Genomic DNA, 15,928 nt, shown 5'->3' on the forward strand with positions numbered 1-15,928 from the left:
TGCACACAACGCAGGCGGCCCCTGACTCAGTCACGCGTGTCTGTCTGGTCATATTCATGACCTCGTCCCGAAACCTGACACAGCCTTCTCTTAGAATTGCCACATCCAACTGGCAGTAACGTTTCAACTCTCTCTGTAAGTTAAACACACTTCCCCGGCATTCTTCATACCAAACCAAAAACTCGGCTTTCTCGCACGGCAGCATGTAGTTAACGCCGTAAAGTTCAGGCGGAGGCATCGGGCCGACATAATTTTGGTTTTCTGCAGTGTTCATCAAGTGTGGAAAATGACCCTTACACCCGGGGAACCCCATGGCGGCCGGCAGTTTGCTTAATTTCATAGGCAGAAAGTTTAAAGAATCGATAAATCGGATGTTCAGAGCTTTTACGGTCATACACATTATCTTACCACCCTGATTTATTAGTTCAACGTCCATCTTTTCAGCTAACAACTGCCTGATCACTAGGTAATTGTCATATCCCTTGCCATTGTGCGATATGAACGTATGGTTTTTGAAACGTCTATCGATAAATTTACACACAAAATCCTTTAGACAAGTTTCACCATAAAATTCCCAGCTGCGTTTATTGTCAATATGAAGGGCGTGGACGTAATTTGGTATGTGGGTCCCCGTTTCCTGCATGCATTCAAAGTCGAAAAAAATGTACTTGTTTGAAATTTTGGGGTTGTCCAAAGGCGGTATGTAGCACAAATGTGTGTCCGGGGTGTCGATCACGTTGTTACAACGCGAGCACAGTTTCTCTTTACATTTGTGACTTGCGAGGTTATAAACCCCACATTTCTCACAAAAGACCCAGCGCTCACACTTACTCACACCCGTCGCCGCATTCCGCAAGTGTCTCGCCAAACACTGTGAGCTACGACAAAAGACCTTACAGGCCGGGCAATTCTGAATTTCAGCATCAATTTCGCAACACTGGTGATCTAAACAGGTTTTACAAGCTTTAACACAGGCGTGTGCGTTCTTGTGGCTATACGCGGCGTGGCAGTTAGTGCAAAAATACGCACAAAAGCTTTAATATTTAAAACCCCATAAAAATGCTCTTCATGCAGTAGAACAAAAAGTATTTTAGAATTTGGTGGTGTGGGTCCCGTTGTAAAATATTTCCAATCACCCTGGTCGTGGTACAAAATTTTAATAACCACCTTTAAATGTTTTTCAAAAGCGGTAATGTCTGACAAACTAATTTTCCGATTCTCTGGAAAACCCAACTCTTTGTGCATTCGTTTAGCACCCTGTAACATTTCCCCATCGGTACAACCCTCATTCAACAAACCGTACACACTCCCGGCGAAACACAGATTACCGCCCGTGTAATGTAAGTCGATAAGGTGTGCTTTTTTCTGCGCAATTACCCGGCTGTACAGAACGGATTTAAATCTTCGGCGGGCACCCCCCTGCATATTCCTAACTATCGTCACCACTAAGCGGAGGGTGTCATCGGTGAGAACCTCTGTGTGGCTCTGTAAGAGGTCCGAGATGTGGCTTAAAAAATCGGCCGCATTTAATTCTCCGGGGTGTCTCCTGCGTGAGAACAAGGGTTTGTTAAAACCACCCGCTGTCAAACGCAGCTGTACAAAATCATTCGCCCCGATGTTTGGAGAAAGTTCGTCCAATATTCTCTGGACTGCACCATGCACAGCGTCTATAGCCTGTACATACGAGGTTATTCTGTCGAGATTAACAAAACGAAATTCTTCATGGTGCTCTGTTGCTCTAAAATTATTATAAGCCCTGTTATAACGGCGTATACACTCCAGGAAAACCATGGGGTCTCTATTCACCACGGCACCGCCACCAACCTGATTCAGATCGTTCAGTACAACCGGTTCTGGGTTACCACCATCCTGTTCAGCCACAACAACCTCGGGCCTTAAGTTATTTTCTACCACGGCATTTTCATTGCGTGGCTCGGGCGACCCTTGGGAAATCTGATGCCTCGCTCTGAATCTTTGACGACGCAACAAACATGCTTTTGCCAGTTTAATTCTTTTATTTATGTACAAAAGCTTGCGGTTGGCAAGCGGTTGGTCTTTTAAGCACTTTTTAGACCGCATGTTTAGTCATTTATCACCGGGGATTTCCACCGATGAAGCATGAAATAGCATCAACAGGTTCTGAAATCCAGAGGTTAGATCGGCATCCTCTTTAGAAATTATATCTAAGATGTTAGCGCTGAAAACCTGGATCGGTTTTGGAAACAAGGCCTGTACACCGGGTAAAACCGCTCTTAGACGCTCTAAAACTCGTTTTTTGGTCACCTCACTACTGCGCACCGTTGTTAGTATCTGTGTAATACCGCGCACGGAGTCTAGCACATCACCCAACACCAAGTCTTTAGGCGCGTTATTATTTCGCTCCGCAGGCTTGACACGTCTGGCTTTGGTCGACGTCTTAACAGTCGTCTCGGATGCAGTCACCACCTTGGGTTCCGACGTTTCCACCGCATTTGTTTCACCGCGCGTCGATACAGATGCTGTGTGAAAAAATAAGACTTTTTATTACCACGCCAATGCTCCACATCTCAAAATCTGAAAACAACACTGTGATAAAAATAAAAGACTTTTCAACACAACAATCAATGAAATCTAAACTGTCAAAGTCAGAAAACTACGATAACTATGATAAAAACGCCACGCATATGCTGCCCCCTTACACAAAGGGCTGTGGGTGAATGGAGCAAGTTACCCAGGCCATGTTGTTACACCGGTTTCCTTGACGTCGGTGGTGGCGCTACTGGGTCAAGCGGCGTGCTAGCGGCATGTAGACCCACGCACACACCAGTCGCTTTTAACTTTAAAAGCTAGGCAGTTTTAAAATAAGGTTTTTTAACACCCCCAAACAGAAAACTCCGCGAAGTAGGATCTTTCAGCGAATTAACAGCCTAACAAAAGAAGTAACGTTTACCGTAAGTGGATCATAACACATCTTGACCACGCTTAATTATATTAACTATATTAACCTTTGCCGGTTGGTTTCAGTCGTTTTGAGCTCGATGCCCCAGTTAACTTGTTGGCGCGCCGCAGTTTATTTTTTGAAGGTCCGGGGTCTGCACGGCGTGGGAAAATACCATTAGTGAAAAATATAGAAAAACGGTATGTATTTTTATTATAGACACGTTTAAATGACCAGGCTATAAGAATGTTTTATATAATACCAACCTCTTCTCTCAGGCGCTCTGATAATATCCCCCGCACCGTCTGGTATGATGTGAACATCGGCCTGTGTCACCACAAGGTTTTGGGTTGGTAATGCAAACCCCAAACGGGGTTTTTTAAATGTGTGGCGACTTGTCCCTTCGCCCGCATCTGTGGAATAGACACATGCGCGTTTTGGTGCGGCGTATATACCCCATGTGTCTTTAAGACTCACATGGCCGTAAAGCGTTATTCAAAACATTGTCGTAATTACTCACCGGTGTTGTGCTGCATCGTAACTGGTCTTTTTACACCCGTGGTTTTCGGTGCTATTGGAAATGAATGGATACACACAGTCACGACCACATTACGGCTCCAATCGCGGGTAATTCCATTATATTCATTCAATATTGCCTAGTATACAAATATTATACAACGTTTTGTAACTATAGCTAACACGAGACATGCACCGCGACGTTGTAATTGTCTCACAATAAGCCAGATATACATACCGCTGAAATTCGCTGAATCCGCGGCTTCGTCTATCAAGTCGAACAGTTCTATTTCTGTAAACAGACTATCTTCAGACTGTTGCAATTGATCGGGGTGGTCCATTCTGACGAGTTAGGCGATAACGTGAGACTGTAGGAATTGGAATGCAGCTAAAACTTCGTCTGTTAAACCGCTGGTACTTATACTCAAGCCGCTAAACATTCTCTTCTAAGAAACACACATGGTCCCCCCATAAAACCATTAATCTTAGCTATCGTTGGGGGGGTGCACGTACTGGTCTGTAGAAATTATTTTAAGAAACATTTTAGAAAACGTTTTAGACCGTTATAATGTTAAAATCTATATTATTTTAAGACATACAACGGTGTCTAAAATTTCATAGCTGTTAAAACGTGGCGAAAATGTACCGCGTTGTCTTTGTTTGATTCACCAACAGACCGCTAAGAATATTATCAAGCAAAATGTTTTTTATTATGTATCTGTTCTTTATAGGGCCGTGTTCACAAACCAAGCTTGACGTTTTGAGGTTTTATTTTTCAGCGCTGCGCTGTTAAGAACATTTTTGCGTGAAATACATGTGGTGTTTGTAAATTAGAAAACTTTACATGAATTTAAAATGTTTGTAAACTTTCACTGGTGTCAATTTTAGCACCCCCCTCGGCATTCCAGAGCCTGTAGCTAACCCCTCCCACCCCCCGTCTCCAACATCATCACAATGCATCTCTACCGGGAAACAATTTTAAAACTTTAAGAACAATCCGTTACAGTCTGTAGAACAACACCCCACCATTTGTTGTCTGTTAACACCTTAAAGACTTTTATGCTGGCGCTGTGTGGAAATTTATCCCAAACTTTCGAAAAAAGCTGTCGCGAATGTGTTATTAAAAATAAACTGTGTCTTATTACGTTATTTTAAAAACTTTAAGGCCAACCACGCGTTTAAAATTTCTTGTCGGGTGAAACACATCATTTGTGTTTGCGTTGTGTGTTAATACTTTTAAAGTTTAAAACTTATAAACTGATAAGCGAATATAGCGCGTTATAATGTTAAAATCTATATTATTTTAAGACATACAACGGTGTCTACATTTCTTAGCTGTTAAAACGTGGCGAAAACGTGCCGCGTTGTCTTTGTTTGATTCACCAGCAGACCGCTGAGAATATTATCAAGCAAAATGTTTTTTATTATGTATCTGTTCTTTATAGGGCCGTGTTCACAAACCAAGCTTGACGTTTTGAGGTTTTATTTTTCAGCGCTGCGCTGTTAAGAACATTTTTGCGTGAAATACCTGTGGTGTTTGTAAATTAGAAAACTTTACATGAGTTTAAAATGTTTGTAAACTTTCACTGGTGTCAATTTTAGCACCCCCCTCGGCATTCCGGAGCCTGTAACCCCCACTCGGCATTCCAGAGCCTGTAGCTAACCCCTCCCCACGCCCGTCTCCAATATCATCACAAATCATCTCTACCGGGAAACAATTTTAAAACTTTAAGAACAATCCGTTACAGTCTGTAGAACAACACCCCACCATTTGTTGTCTGTTAACACCTTAAAGACTTTTATGCTGGCGCTTTTATGCTGTGGAAATTTACCCCAAACTTTCGAAAAAGCTGTCGCGAATGTGTTATTAAAAATAAACTGTGTCTTATTACGTTATTTTAAAAACTTTAAGACCAACCCCCGCGTGTTTAAAATTTCTTTTCGGGTGAAACACATCATTTGTGTTTGCGTTGTGTGCTTATACTTTAAAACTTATAAACTGATATGCGAATACTTCTCGCTCTCGATAAATCGGGGGGTGGGGGTCATCACAACCAATTGTAAAATGTCTTGTGTTATGTAGGCGTGTTACACCATTGGCGCATATTCTTAAACGCTCCGACCTGACAGGGCCGCAGTGCGTGCTTGGCGCTGTCAGACACCACAGAGCTGCTGAGATGGCTTCTTTGTGTGGAGAAACAACGGGGTCCGCTACTCTACAAAGCGATGAGGTAGGCGGCTAAAATATTTTTTCGACTCGTGGAATTGTTGTATCGGTGCTTAGCGTATGTCATTTTAATACTTGGTCTTCTTTTTAGCAAAACCCTAACCCACCCTCTGAACCCGGTGACAGCGGTGGGGGTGTGAGTTCAGCTGGGGTACCAGATGCTGAAGAACAGCCGGGTGCTAGCGATGATACCACGCTACAAATGGTAAATATTAACGAAAAACCTTAGCTCAAAAGTGTAAATGCTCGGTATTTTAGGTGCAATGCATGTCTATTTTGTTAAGCCTTCCTTTTCTTTTTCCTTTAATAGAATAAAGAGGATGTGGACGGGTCAATCTTCAGCCTGCCGACACATGTGAATGTCTCGTGTCTATGCTTGGGTGTTCGCCCAAATGTTAATAAAGATGATGCCCCAGACCCTAATGAGCCCGATGTTATGCCCCAGATTGTGAAAGCAGTAGTTTATTGCATCTTCAAGCACTGTTTAAAGGGGGTCCTGGTTGATGACTGCCCGGCCTGTTTGATTGACCATCCTGGGCAGCGGGGTCACACATGTCTGTCTGTCGGCTACACAGATGGGTTTGAAGATGTGACGTTTGCCGCTTTAGAAATTTATAAGTCTCTCAGTTTAGCCCGAATTTTATCGGTTGTTCTGTACACCGCCCGGTGTCTGGGTTCGTACACCATTACAAATGACACTGAGCGGGGCATAAAACAGTTGCTAAAAAATATAATTGAGGACCACTCCCCATACGAGCATGTACACGCCACCCTTGAACAGCTGGATGAAAAATTAGTAGACGTGACTTTTGATGTGTTGCAAAAGAAACACTATTCTTATTTTTACAGACGCAAAAAAAAAGATCTATGTAAAATGTGAATACAGATTTCACTCTGTTTTACAGACCCGGGTGTGCCATCGACCGAAGAATGAAGAATTTCGAATGTATACGTCTGAATTCTTACTAAGAGTGCTTTACACACTTCTCTCTACAAAGCTTGATATGCAAAACAAAGAGTCGAATGCTAATGTCCTTAAATTTGTTAAAGAGATAGATGCGTATGTCGAGAACTTGAGTGAAATTATTACAGATCTGATGTTTTCAGATCAGAAAAGGAAGCCTGGGGGGTTCTACAGTGTGTATTCCAAAATACAGCGTGTTTTGCACAGAACCTGTGGTAACACCATCCCGCTGGTTACGCAGGCAAATTTTTTTGCCCTGCTCGATCGGATCGCCCAGTGTGGTTCGCACGGCTTTAGACACGGTGAGCGGAAGGGGGTTATGAATGCTTTTTCAGATGCCGCAAAGTTTCTCAGCAGCGTAGGGGTGGTGGTTACGTGTACCGAACTAATTTTCCGCACCAACATTTAATTGTTGAATGCAAACAGGAGCCGGTAACGCATGTGTGCTGCGTTGTTTCACTGTTTGAAAACCCCTGTTGAAATAAAGCGGTTCACATTTCACATGCAAACTGGAGTCTGTAACTTGTGTAAAAAGTGCTGCTGCGCTGTTTCGGTGTTTGAAAACCCACTGTTGAAATAAAGCGGTTCACATTTCACCTGGTGTTTGCCCGGCGATTTCTTTCCGTGAGACTTTACGCAGTCAGTGTGTGTGTGTGCTTGCACCCCGGCTGTTTTGGAGACACGGCTTCTGCAGCATATAAGCAACCACGGCCCAAGCGTATTTAGACAGCATGTCTATACACATTAAGATGTAACAGAAACCGTCGTTGAACGCTTGGTGTTCTCTCATGTCCACCAAGTCGGCCTGCCACTGCCAGTCCATTTCGGACACCAGCGTCCTGTTTCTCTTAAAACGCACGCGCGCCGGCTTGTGCAGCGTATAAGCAGCCTGGCCGGACAGCCACTCGACCACCCGCCCGCGGCTGGCGCCGCGCACACCCCGGGATCTCGCGGCCCGCAACAGACCCCCGGCGCCGCCGTAACTGCCCGATTTCCTAGGGTTATAATAGAGCGCACTCAACCCCGCGGCAGACATGCTCCCACTTCCAAACCAATACACACTCGCCCACAACCAGGGATGCGCCGGCTGGGGGCTTTGGGACCCCGAGGCGTCGGGGCGACCGGCCGGTAGGGGGTTCCGACACACACCATTGGCTCCTGAGGGGGCGGGACATGCACAAATAACAACACGCCATTGGATGGCTGGGGGGCGGGACAACCAAACACCGCGGACGACCATTGGATGGAAAAGGGGGCGTGGTACCTGTCAAAAGTTTGACGAAAGGTGTCGCTTTATACTACTCCCGTGTCTCGCCAAAGCTGACAAATAAACAGACGGACAAGCCGCACTGCACGTGTGAACAGGGGAATGAGCGAGCGAGCGGGGATAGGGCGCCTCCTGCGCTTAAAACCTTACAGCACCTGGTACTCCCAGGCGGTCTCCCATCCAAGTACTAACCAGGCCCATCCCTGTTTAGCTTCCGAGATCAGATGAGATCAGGCGTGCTCAAGGGGGTGTGGCCATAAGCGAGAGCAAGGCTCGCTGGCACCCTTCTTATTGAGAGGACAGCTCCGTCACCTCTTTTACGACGCTGCTTTTTTTCCCTTGCGTTTTTCTCTTCTTCCCACGTTCTCTCTCTTCACTGCCTTCGTCCCCGCTCTATTTCACTTCAGCCTTTCACTCTTGCTTCCTTCCAATGAGGACGGAGCTGCGGGAGAAAGGGCGCTATAGAGGATCGCTGTGGAGAGCTGCTGCTGTGCTTTGACATCTGAGCTCTGTGGAAAACGATCTCAATACAATTCTGAAAAACGCGACTCTCCGAACGCCAGCCAAACAAGTCTCCACAGCCGAAGCGCTGTGTCTCTTTTCAGCTGGCGATAAACCTTTCCTCGATCCTTTGCGGACTTGTTAAACTGTTCATGATCAGAATAAAAAACGCTCACGCTAATACACAAGCACCCGTGTCTCGCCAAAGCTGACAAATAAACAGACGGACAAGCCGCACTGCACGTGTGAACAGGGGAATGAGCGAGCGAGGGGGATAGGGCGCCTCCTGCGCTTAAAAGCTTACAGCACCTGGTATTCCCAGGCGGTCTCCCATCCAAGTACTAACCAGGCCCATTCCTGTTTAGCTTCCGAGATCAAACGAGATCAGGCGTGCTCAAGGGGGTGTGGCCGTAAGCGTGAGCAAGGCTCGCTGGCACCCTTCTTATTGAGAGGACAGCTCCGTCACCTCTTTTACGACGCTGCTTTTTTTCCCTTGCGTTTTTCTCTTCTTCCCACGTTCTCTCTCTTCACTGCCTTCGTCCCCGCTCTATTTCACTTCAGCCTTTCCCTTTTGCTTCCTTCCAATGAGGACGGAGCTGCGGGAGAAAGGGCGCTATAGAGGATCGCTGTGGAGAGCTGCTGCTGTGCTTTGACATCTGAGCTCTGTGGAAAACGATCTCAATACAATTCTGAAAAACGCGACTCTCCGAACGCCAGCCGAACAAGTCTCCACAGCCGAAGCGCTGTGTCTCTTTTCAGCTGGCGATAAACCTTTCCTCGATCCTTTGCGGACTTGTAAAACTGTTCCTGATCAGAATAAAAAACGCTCACGCTAATACACAAGCACCCGTGTCTCGCCAAAGCTGACAAATAAACAGACGGACAAGCCGCACTGCTCGTGTGAACAGGGGAATGAGCGAGCGAGCGGGGATAGGGCGCCTCCTGCGCTTAAAAGCTTACAGCACCTGGTATTCCCAGGCGGTCTCCCATCCAAGTACTAACCAGGCCCATCCCTGTTTAGCTTTCGAGATCAGATGAGATCAGGCGTGCTCAAGGGGGTGTGGCCGTAAGCAAGAGCAAGGCTCGCTGGCACCCTTCTTATTGAGAGGACAGCTCCGTCACCTCTTTTACGACGCTGCTTTTTTTCCCTTGCGTTTTTCTCTTCTTCCCACGTTCTCTCTCTTCACTGCCTTCGTCCCCGCTCTATTTCACTTCAGCCTTTCACTTTTGCTTCCTTCCAATGAGGACGGAGCTGCGGGAGAAAGGGCGCTATAGAGGATCGCTGTGGAGAGCTGCTGCTGTGCTTTGACATCTGAGCTCTGTGGAAAACGATCTCAATACAATTCTGAAAAACGCGACTCTCCGAACGCCAGCCGAACAAGTCTCCACAGCCGAAGCGCTGTGTCTCTTTTCAGCTGGCGATAAACCTTTCCTCGATCCTTTGCGGACTTGTAAAACTGTTCCTGATCAGAATAAAAAACGCTCACGCTAATACACAAGCACCCGTGTCTCGCCAAAGCTGACAAATAAACAGACGGACAAGCCGCACTGCACGTGTGAACAGGGGAATGAGCGAGCGAGCGGGGATAGGGCGCCTCCTGCGCTTAAAAGCTTACAGCACCTGGTATTCCCAGGCGGTCTCCCATCCAAGTACTAACCAGGCCCATCCCTGTTTAGCTTCCGAGATCAGATGAGATCAGGCGTGCTCAAGGGGGTGTGGCCGTAAGCAAGAGCAAGGCTCGCTGGCACCCTTCTTATTGAGAGGACAGCTCCGTCACCTCTTTTACGACGCTGCTTTTTTTCCCTTGCGTTTTTCTCTTCTTCCCACGTTCTCTCTCTTCACTGCCTTCGTCCCCGCTCTATTTCACTTCAGCCTTTCACTTTTGCTTCCTTCCAATGAGGACGGAGCTGCGGGAGAAAGGGCGCTATAGAGGATCGCTGTGGAGAGCTGCTGCTGTGCTTTGACATCTGAGCTCTGTGGAAAACGATCTCAATACAATTCTGAAAAACGCGACTCTCCGAACGCCAGCCGAACAAGTCTCCACAGCCGAAGCGCTGTGTCTCTTTTCAGCTGGCGATAAACCTTTCCTCGATCCTTTGCGGACTTGTAAAACTGTTCCTGATCAGAATAAAAAACGCTCACGCTAATACACAAGCACCCGTGTCTCGCCAAAGCTGACAAATAAACAGACGGACAAGCCGCACTGCACATGTGAACAGGGGAATGAGCGAGCGAGCGGGGATAGGGCGCCTCCTGCGCTTAAAAGCTTACAGCACCTGGTATTCCCAGGCGGTCTCCCATCCAAGTACTAACCAGGCCCATCCCTGTTTAGCTTCCGAGATCAGACGAGATCAGGTGTGCTCAAGGGGGTGTGGCCGTAAGCTAGAGCAAGGCTTGCTGGCACCCTTCTTATTGAGAGGACAGCTCCGTCACCTCTTTTACGACGCTGCTTTTTTTCCCTTGCGTTTTTCTCTTCTTCCCACGTTCTCTCTCTTCACTGCCTTCGTCCCCGCTCTATTTCACTTCAGCCTTTCACTCTTGCTTCCTTCCAATGAGGACGGAGCTGCGGGAGAAAGGGCGCTATAGAGGATCGCTGTGGAGAGCTGCTGCTGTGCTTTGACATCTGAGCTCTGTGGAAAACGATCTCAATACAATTCTGAAAAACGCGACTCTCCGAACGCCAGCCGAACAAGTCTCCACAGCCGAAGCGCTGTGTCTCTTTTCAGCTGGCGATAAACCTTTCCTCGATCCTTTGCGGACTTGTAAAACTGTTCCTGATCAGAATAAAAAACGCTCACGCTAATACACAAGCACCCGTGTCTCGCCAAAGCTGACAAATAAACAGACGGACAAGCTGCACTGCACGTGTGAACAGGGGAATGAGCGAGCGAGCGGGGATAGGGGGCCTCCTGCGCTTAAAAGCTTACAGCACCTGGTATTCCCAGGCGGTCTCCCATCCAAGTACTAACCAGGCCCATCCCTGTTTAGCTTCCGAGATCAGACGAGATCAGGCGTGCTCAAGGGGGTGTGGCCGTAAGCGAGAGCAAGGCTCGCTGGCACCCTTCTTATTGAGAGGACAGCTCCGTCACCTCTTTTACGACGCTGCTTTTTTTCCCTTGCGTTTTTCTCTTCTTCCCACGTTCTCGCTCTTCCCTGCCTTCGTCCCCGCTCTATTTCACTTCAGCCTTTCACTCTTGCTTCCTTCCAATGAGGACGGAGCTGCGGGAGAAAGGGCGCTATAGAGGATCGCTGTGGAGAGCTGCTGCTGTGCTTTGACATCTGAGCTCTGTGGAAAACGATCTCAATACAATTCTGAAAAACGCGACTCTTGAACGCCAGCCGAACAAGTCTTTAAGTGGAAATCTAATAAGTAAATTGATTCTTAAAATGTAGAGAGCTTTGCAAAGAAATATATTGGGGCTTTTAGATAATATATTTCAAGGATGTAATTGCTGTGCTACAGTACGTGCAGAATTTTAGAAAACAGTGCGTCAACAAAGTACACTGTTTAGGTTACTTTAGAAGACAATGTACCAAAACAATATATGCTGTCTGGGTCGTTAGATTTAGCTGAAAGTAACTGATAAGCTTTGAATAACATATCTAGTGCTTCTTCTTTCGCTTTTTGATGTAATCTGTTTTCTCTTAGGGAAAGTGGAAGTTTTAGAATGGACAAAGCGCTGAGCTTTTTTACAGCGCAACGTCTTATGAAAACCCTGTACTGCTTGTAACAAATTGAGTCTCTGGTTGCTCCCAATATTGAAATAAAGACCTTACTCAGGTGAGAACTCTCTCTTGTGGCTTCCTTGATAGTTATATTTTCATGACACCGGTTTTAATGTCTGTAGATTGTATCTTATTTTTATTTTTTGTTTTGTTTCATGTTCATATTATGTGTTTTCACCCAGTTGACTCCAGTTAATAACAGTTTACCCAGTTAATAGCCACTTTTTATGCGCGAAAAACGGGTGATCTTTCTATCTCGTGATCAGCTTAGTATCTTTCTGTAAGTTTTTTTCTTCTTAATTAAACGTTTAAAATACATGAATTTCATAAAGACAACACACGTTTCGAACAGAAAAAAATCATATTCTGTTCTCTTCCTGGTATGTATAACAGATCAGCAGGTCTTATTTTCCCAATTGCTTTTTTCCACTGTATTTATCATAATGGCTAGCCAATGTCCTCTCTTAGCTAGGTAATGTTACTTGTGGATGTGCTTCTGCATTGCGTAGAAGCACATGTATCCATAGAAAGTGTATTATACTACTATTTGAGCTACAGTACATAAAAATAATTATATCGTTATTAATTTCTTTAGGTACATGATTCCATATTATATTCCCTATTAATCAAATTCTAAAAGTATGCTTTTGTTTACTCCGATAACGAGCACATTCACAGAAAATGTGAATATCTTATGACTTTTCACAAAGTATATAAAGTTAAGATGGTCAGAAGGAGCATGTAAAAACGTTTCCGAAACCTGGTAAAATCTTACTACATGTAAGACTTTGATGCTTAAAATGTTTAGGAAGAAAGTGGAATACTGGTGTGTATTTTTTCTTTAAACTACCAATACCAGCCATATACAGTTTACACTATATGTTTATGTTCCTAAATTAATATAGTTTATGGTGGTGTATCGTGGTTGTAGAGGTTTGATGGGTTTACTGAGACAATTATTAATTGTAGCAGTAATCACGAGGTTGTTCGTTGTGGCTTTTAGAAAATCAATCGTCAGAACAACTAACAACGCACACACACGGGTTCAATACACGAGATACATTTATTCATATAAATTGTGCACCAAACATATACTAGTCTGCCTGGATACGAGCGGCAGACCTTACTGTGAGGGTTATCAATATACAAGGTATATAATCTCGAAGAGATGCCAACACAAAGAGATACACAACAGAGAATATATGTCAATATATATCGTTCGGTTACCAAATCGCTAATCAGTGTTATTACCCACTGTTACTCTAAACTCGGAAGTAAATACATTACTCATGAATTAAATTGATAACAACTTGTGTTGAGGTACAATTGAATTCTCGAGACACAATGTAGAACATGGGGTTTACTTATCCACTGTGTATGGATTTGGAATCTCCCGGCACGAACACCAAGTCACTCTTTTGCCTGGGAAGAAGCTGGTTCGTTCCTGGTCCAGCGCTGCTTCTGAATAAGCTATTCAGGTTGTCGATGAGGGTCCAACTGTAGGCTGCCGTTGATCAAGCGGATCATTCACGTTGGTAGAATTCTGAGTACGTATGGGATCCTCGGCCTCGCGCTTAGAACAAAGTCCAAGTCCCTTTGCAGACAACAGCAGTTGTCACGTGATTGTCTCTGAGGATGCGCGAAAATGGCCAAGGAGAGCCCCGATCTGAGCTTGCGCTCCCTTTTTGACCAAGACATAGATGTGTGCTGATTGGTTGAGAGTTTGGCGGGCATTAGAGACCCACGTGGTATTACCACGCCCTGCCAGTCCCTGATTGGTTGGTCAAGGTGAGATATGAGTCACTTACTCTTGACACTTAGGAATGCAGTCCAGATGTCCATTCGGCACTCCCTAGACAGATAGGCACCAATGGATGACCATTGATCATGATAGCCAGGCTAAGCTAAGTGCATCCCCATCTGGGAGCTGTCCATTATCAAAAGAAAACATCTTAAATCAACCTGCATGAATACTTTCTCTGTGGCTGCACCACAAAGATGGAGGGTGAGATGGGGCCTCATTTAGGACAGAATACCACGGCCTAATTCTGTCTTATTAACAAGCATTGCCGCTACAACGGCATCTCTCCTGTCAAACTTCCTCCTGACATGTTTGACAGGATCTGGGCCGTGGTGAACAGTGGGAAAGACGCCCTGTGGAGAGTGAGGAACATGGGGCTGTTCAAAGGCATCGAGGTCCCAGTCAAGGCAGCAGGTAGCCTGGCCCTGTTCATCACCCGAGAGAACTATTACCTCAGAGATCTGTGGAGAGAAGGGAGGGAGGAAGCAGAAAATCTGTGGGAAATTGAGAGCATAGGTCAATATCTCAAGAAACTGTGAAAAACATTATCATGTTTAAGTAAAGAATGTGATTTGCACCAGAAAAAAATAAATTGTTGCTATATAACTGGTACCGTGTCAAAATGTAATGAGATGGGATTATATATACTGTTTTAAGTATGTATATTAATGTAAAGCTTTCTAATTTGTGATGTCCTGTATTTTTTTGTGAAAAGAAAATAAAGTTCTTAAAAAATCGATTCACCCAGGGCGAGGCTCGGCCATTGCACTCCGGCTGTGCTGACCCCTGCGAATTCCCCAAATGTGGGAATCTCGACTGCATAATTTCTGGTAGTGGGGGACTGCGTTCGCGCTCTCTCCTGATGTGCTTGGTCAAATATCAGATACGGGAGAGTTAGGACACCATGAGCTGCGATAGGATCCCAGTTCGAAAGGAGTCGATGCCACTGCTGGTTCCCGGTTTCTTTTAGTTAGAGGTCCGGAGAAGCATTTCAAGCTGGTTACACTACTCCTTCCGGACATTCATTCCCTTTTCAAAGTCAGTCGTTTTGCTGTTGTCTGCATTATTTAGGCTGATTATCGAGGTTAGCCTTTATTTGGTCATGGGGGCCTCGGTACTGTATGCTAATTCTCAAGACAGTTTCACCCGTTTTCTGATTGCTAGGTTCTGTACCAGTGCAGACATGTCAAACAGTGAATAGCTGTACCTCTATTGTATCCGTGCTCAATGAATGAAATCAGTATTAAATGAATATATGTATAGTTATACGAAAAACAAGTGGTTTATTGACTCATCTTCATTTGCAGATTTAGAGGCAGCTTCGATATTCGGGGGAGGCATAAAACATGGTGCTGATCTTTGGAAAGCAGGAGGCAAAACTGACACGTTCTCATACAAGGAGCTGAAACCAGGCCACCTGGGTGAAGATCAGGTATCGTAACCGCTAGACCATATGGGAGCATACAGCCATGTTGTGCGTGCGTCATGTAAGCAAACTGTAATTGCTGCCTTCATGACCTGCTTGATGGAGAAAACACACAAGAGAGTTGGCACTCAGAGTGTCGAAGGGTTGATGTACACTAGGGCTCAGTTGAAATGCAGCGTCAGGACTTTTCCGACTAGTGTCACACAAAGAGAGTAAATCCTTTCCTACTGGCTGTGTATGTCTCGGTAACTCGCTGTGATCGTATAGTGCTCAGAATTTGTGTTGTGGCCGCAACAACCCCGGTTCGAATCCACATACTGGCAGAATAGGAGGAGTACTGCCTGACTGGATCGTTGATGAACGACATAGGCCACTCCGACCTCTTCTTGGTTTTCTTCAATAACTTACTAAGGATCTTCTTCACATTCGCCCATGCAGGGGAAGCCAGTTACACCAAAGCAAACGCAGGAAAGTGCATTTCAAGCAGAGACCAGGAGGGACTTGTTTACACCGAGAGTGGTCGGAGAATGGAACAATGCGTCCAGCCCTGTTGCTGGAGCCGATTCTTGATGAGCTCTTGGG

At 45.5% G+C, this 15,928-nt stretch overlaps 2 long non-coding RNA genes, 7 other non-coding genes and 1 pseudogene across 10 annotated transcripts; 2 read left to right on the forward strand and 8 right to left on the reverse strand.

Moving 5' to 3' along the window:
* Positions 1-15,928, reverse strand: part of LOC138242774 (zinc finger and SCAN domain-containing protein 2-like) — a 587,776-nt pseudogene that overhangs the window by 208,725 nt on the left and 363,123 nt on the right.
* On the reverse strand, positions 1,061-3,335 carry LOC138242874 (uncharacterized). The gene is made up of 3 exons (XR_011191742.1): positions 3,184-3,335; positions 2,985-3,071; positions 1,061-2,498 (listed from the first exon to the last, which is right to left on the reverse strand). It is a non-coding gene; the product is annotated as an uncharacterized lncRNA (long non-coding RNA).
* LOC138242859 (uncharacterized) lies at positions 2,912-7,120 on the forward strand. Of its 2 annotated transcripts, XR_011191718.1 has the most exons (4): positions 2,912-2,930; positions 5,517-5,664; positions 5,752-5,865; positions 6,566-7,120. It is a non-coding gene; the product is annotated as an uncharacterized lncRNA (long non-coding RNA). The 2 variants fall into 2 exon arrangements; XR_011191717.1 differs by lacking the exon at positions 2,912-2,930 and having other exon boundaries at positions 5,478-5,664.
* Positions 8,035-8,153, reverse strand: LOC138217548 (5S ribosomal RNA). Its single transcript, XR_011181260.1, has one exon. It is a non-coding gene; the product is annotated as a 5S ribosomal RNA (ribosomal RNA).
* On the reverse strand, positions 8,690-8,808 carry LOC138217312 (5S ribosomal RNA). The gene has a single exon (XR_011181024.1). It is a non-coding gene; the product is annotated as a 5S ribosomal RNA (ribosomal RNA).
* On the reverse strand, positions 9,346-9,464 carry LOC138245409 (5S ribosomal RNA). The gene has a single exon (XR_011194019.1). It is a non-coding gene; the product is annotated as a 5S ribosomal RNA (ribosomal RNA).
* Positions 10,002-10,120, reverse strand: LOC138216396 (5S ribosomal RNA). Its single transcript, XR_011180108.1, has one exon. It is a non-coding gene; the product is annotated as a 5S ribosomal RNA (ribosomal RNA).
* On the reverse strand, positions 10,658-10,776 carry LOC138244819 (5S ribosomal RNA). Its single transcript, XR_011193434.1, has one exon. It is a non-coding gene; the product is annotated as a 5S ribosomal RNA (ribosomal RNA).
* Positions 11,314-11,432, reverse strand: LOC138243903 (5S ribosomal RNA). The gene has a single exon (XR_011192521.1). It is a non-coding gene; the product is annotated as a 5S ribosomal RNA (ribosomal RNA).
* On the forward strand, positions 14,618-14,782 carry LOC138243610 (U1 spliceosomal RNA). The gene has a single exon (XR_011192265.1). It is a non-coding gene; the product is annotated as a U1 spliceosomal RNA (small nuclear RNA).

The sequence above is a fragment of the Lepisosteus oculatus genome, chromosome 14 (genome assembly GCF_040954835.1).
Source record: "Lepisosteus oculatus isolate fLepOcu1 chromosome 14, fLepOcu1.hap2, whole genome shotgun sequence".
Taxonomy (NCBI): Eukaryota; Metazoa; Chordata; class Actinopteri; order Semionotiformes; family Lepisosteidae; genus Lepisosteus; species Lepisosteus oculatus.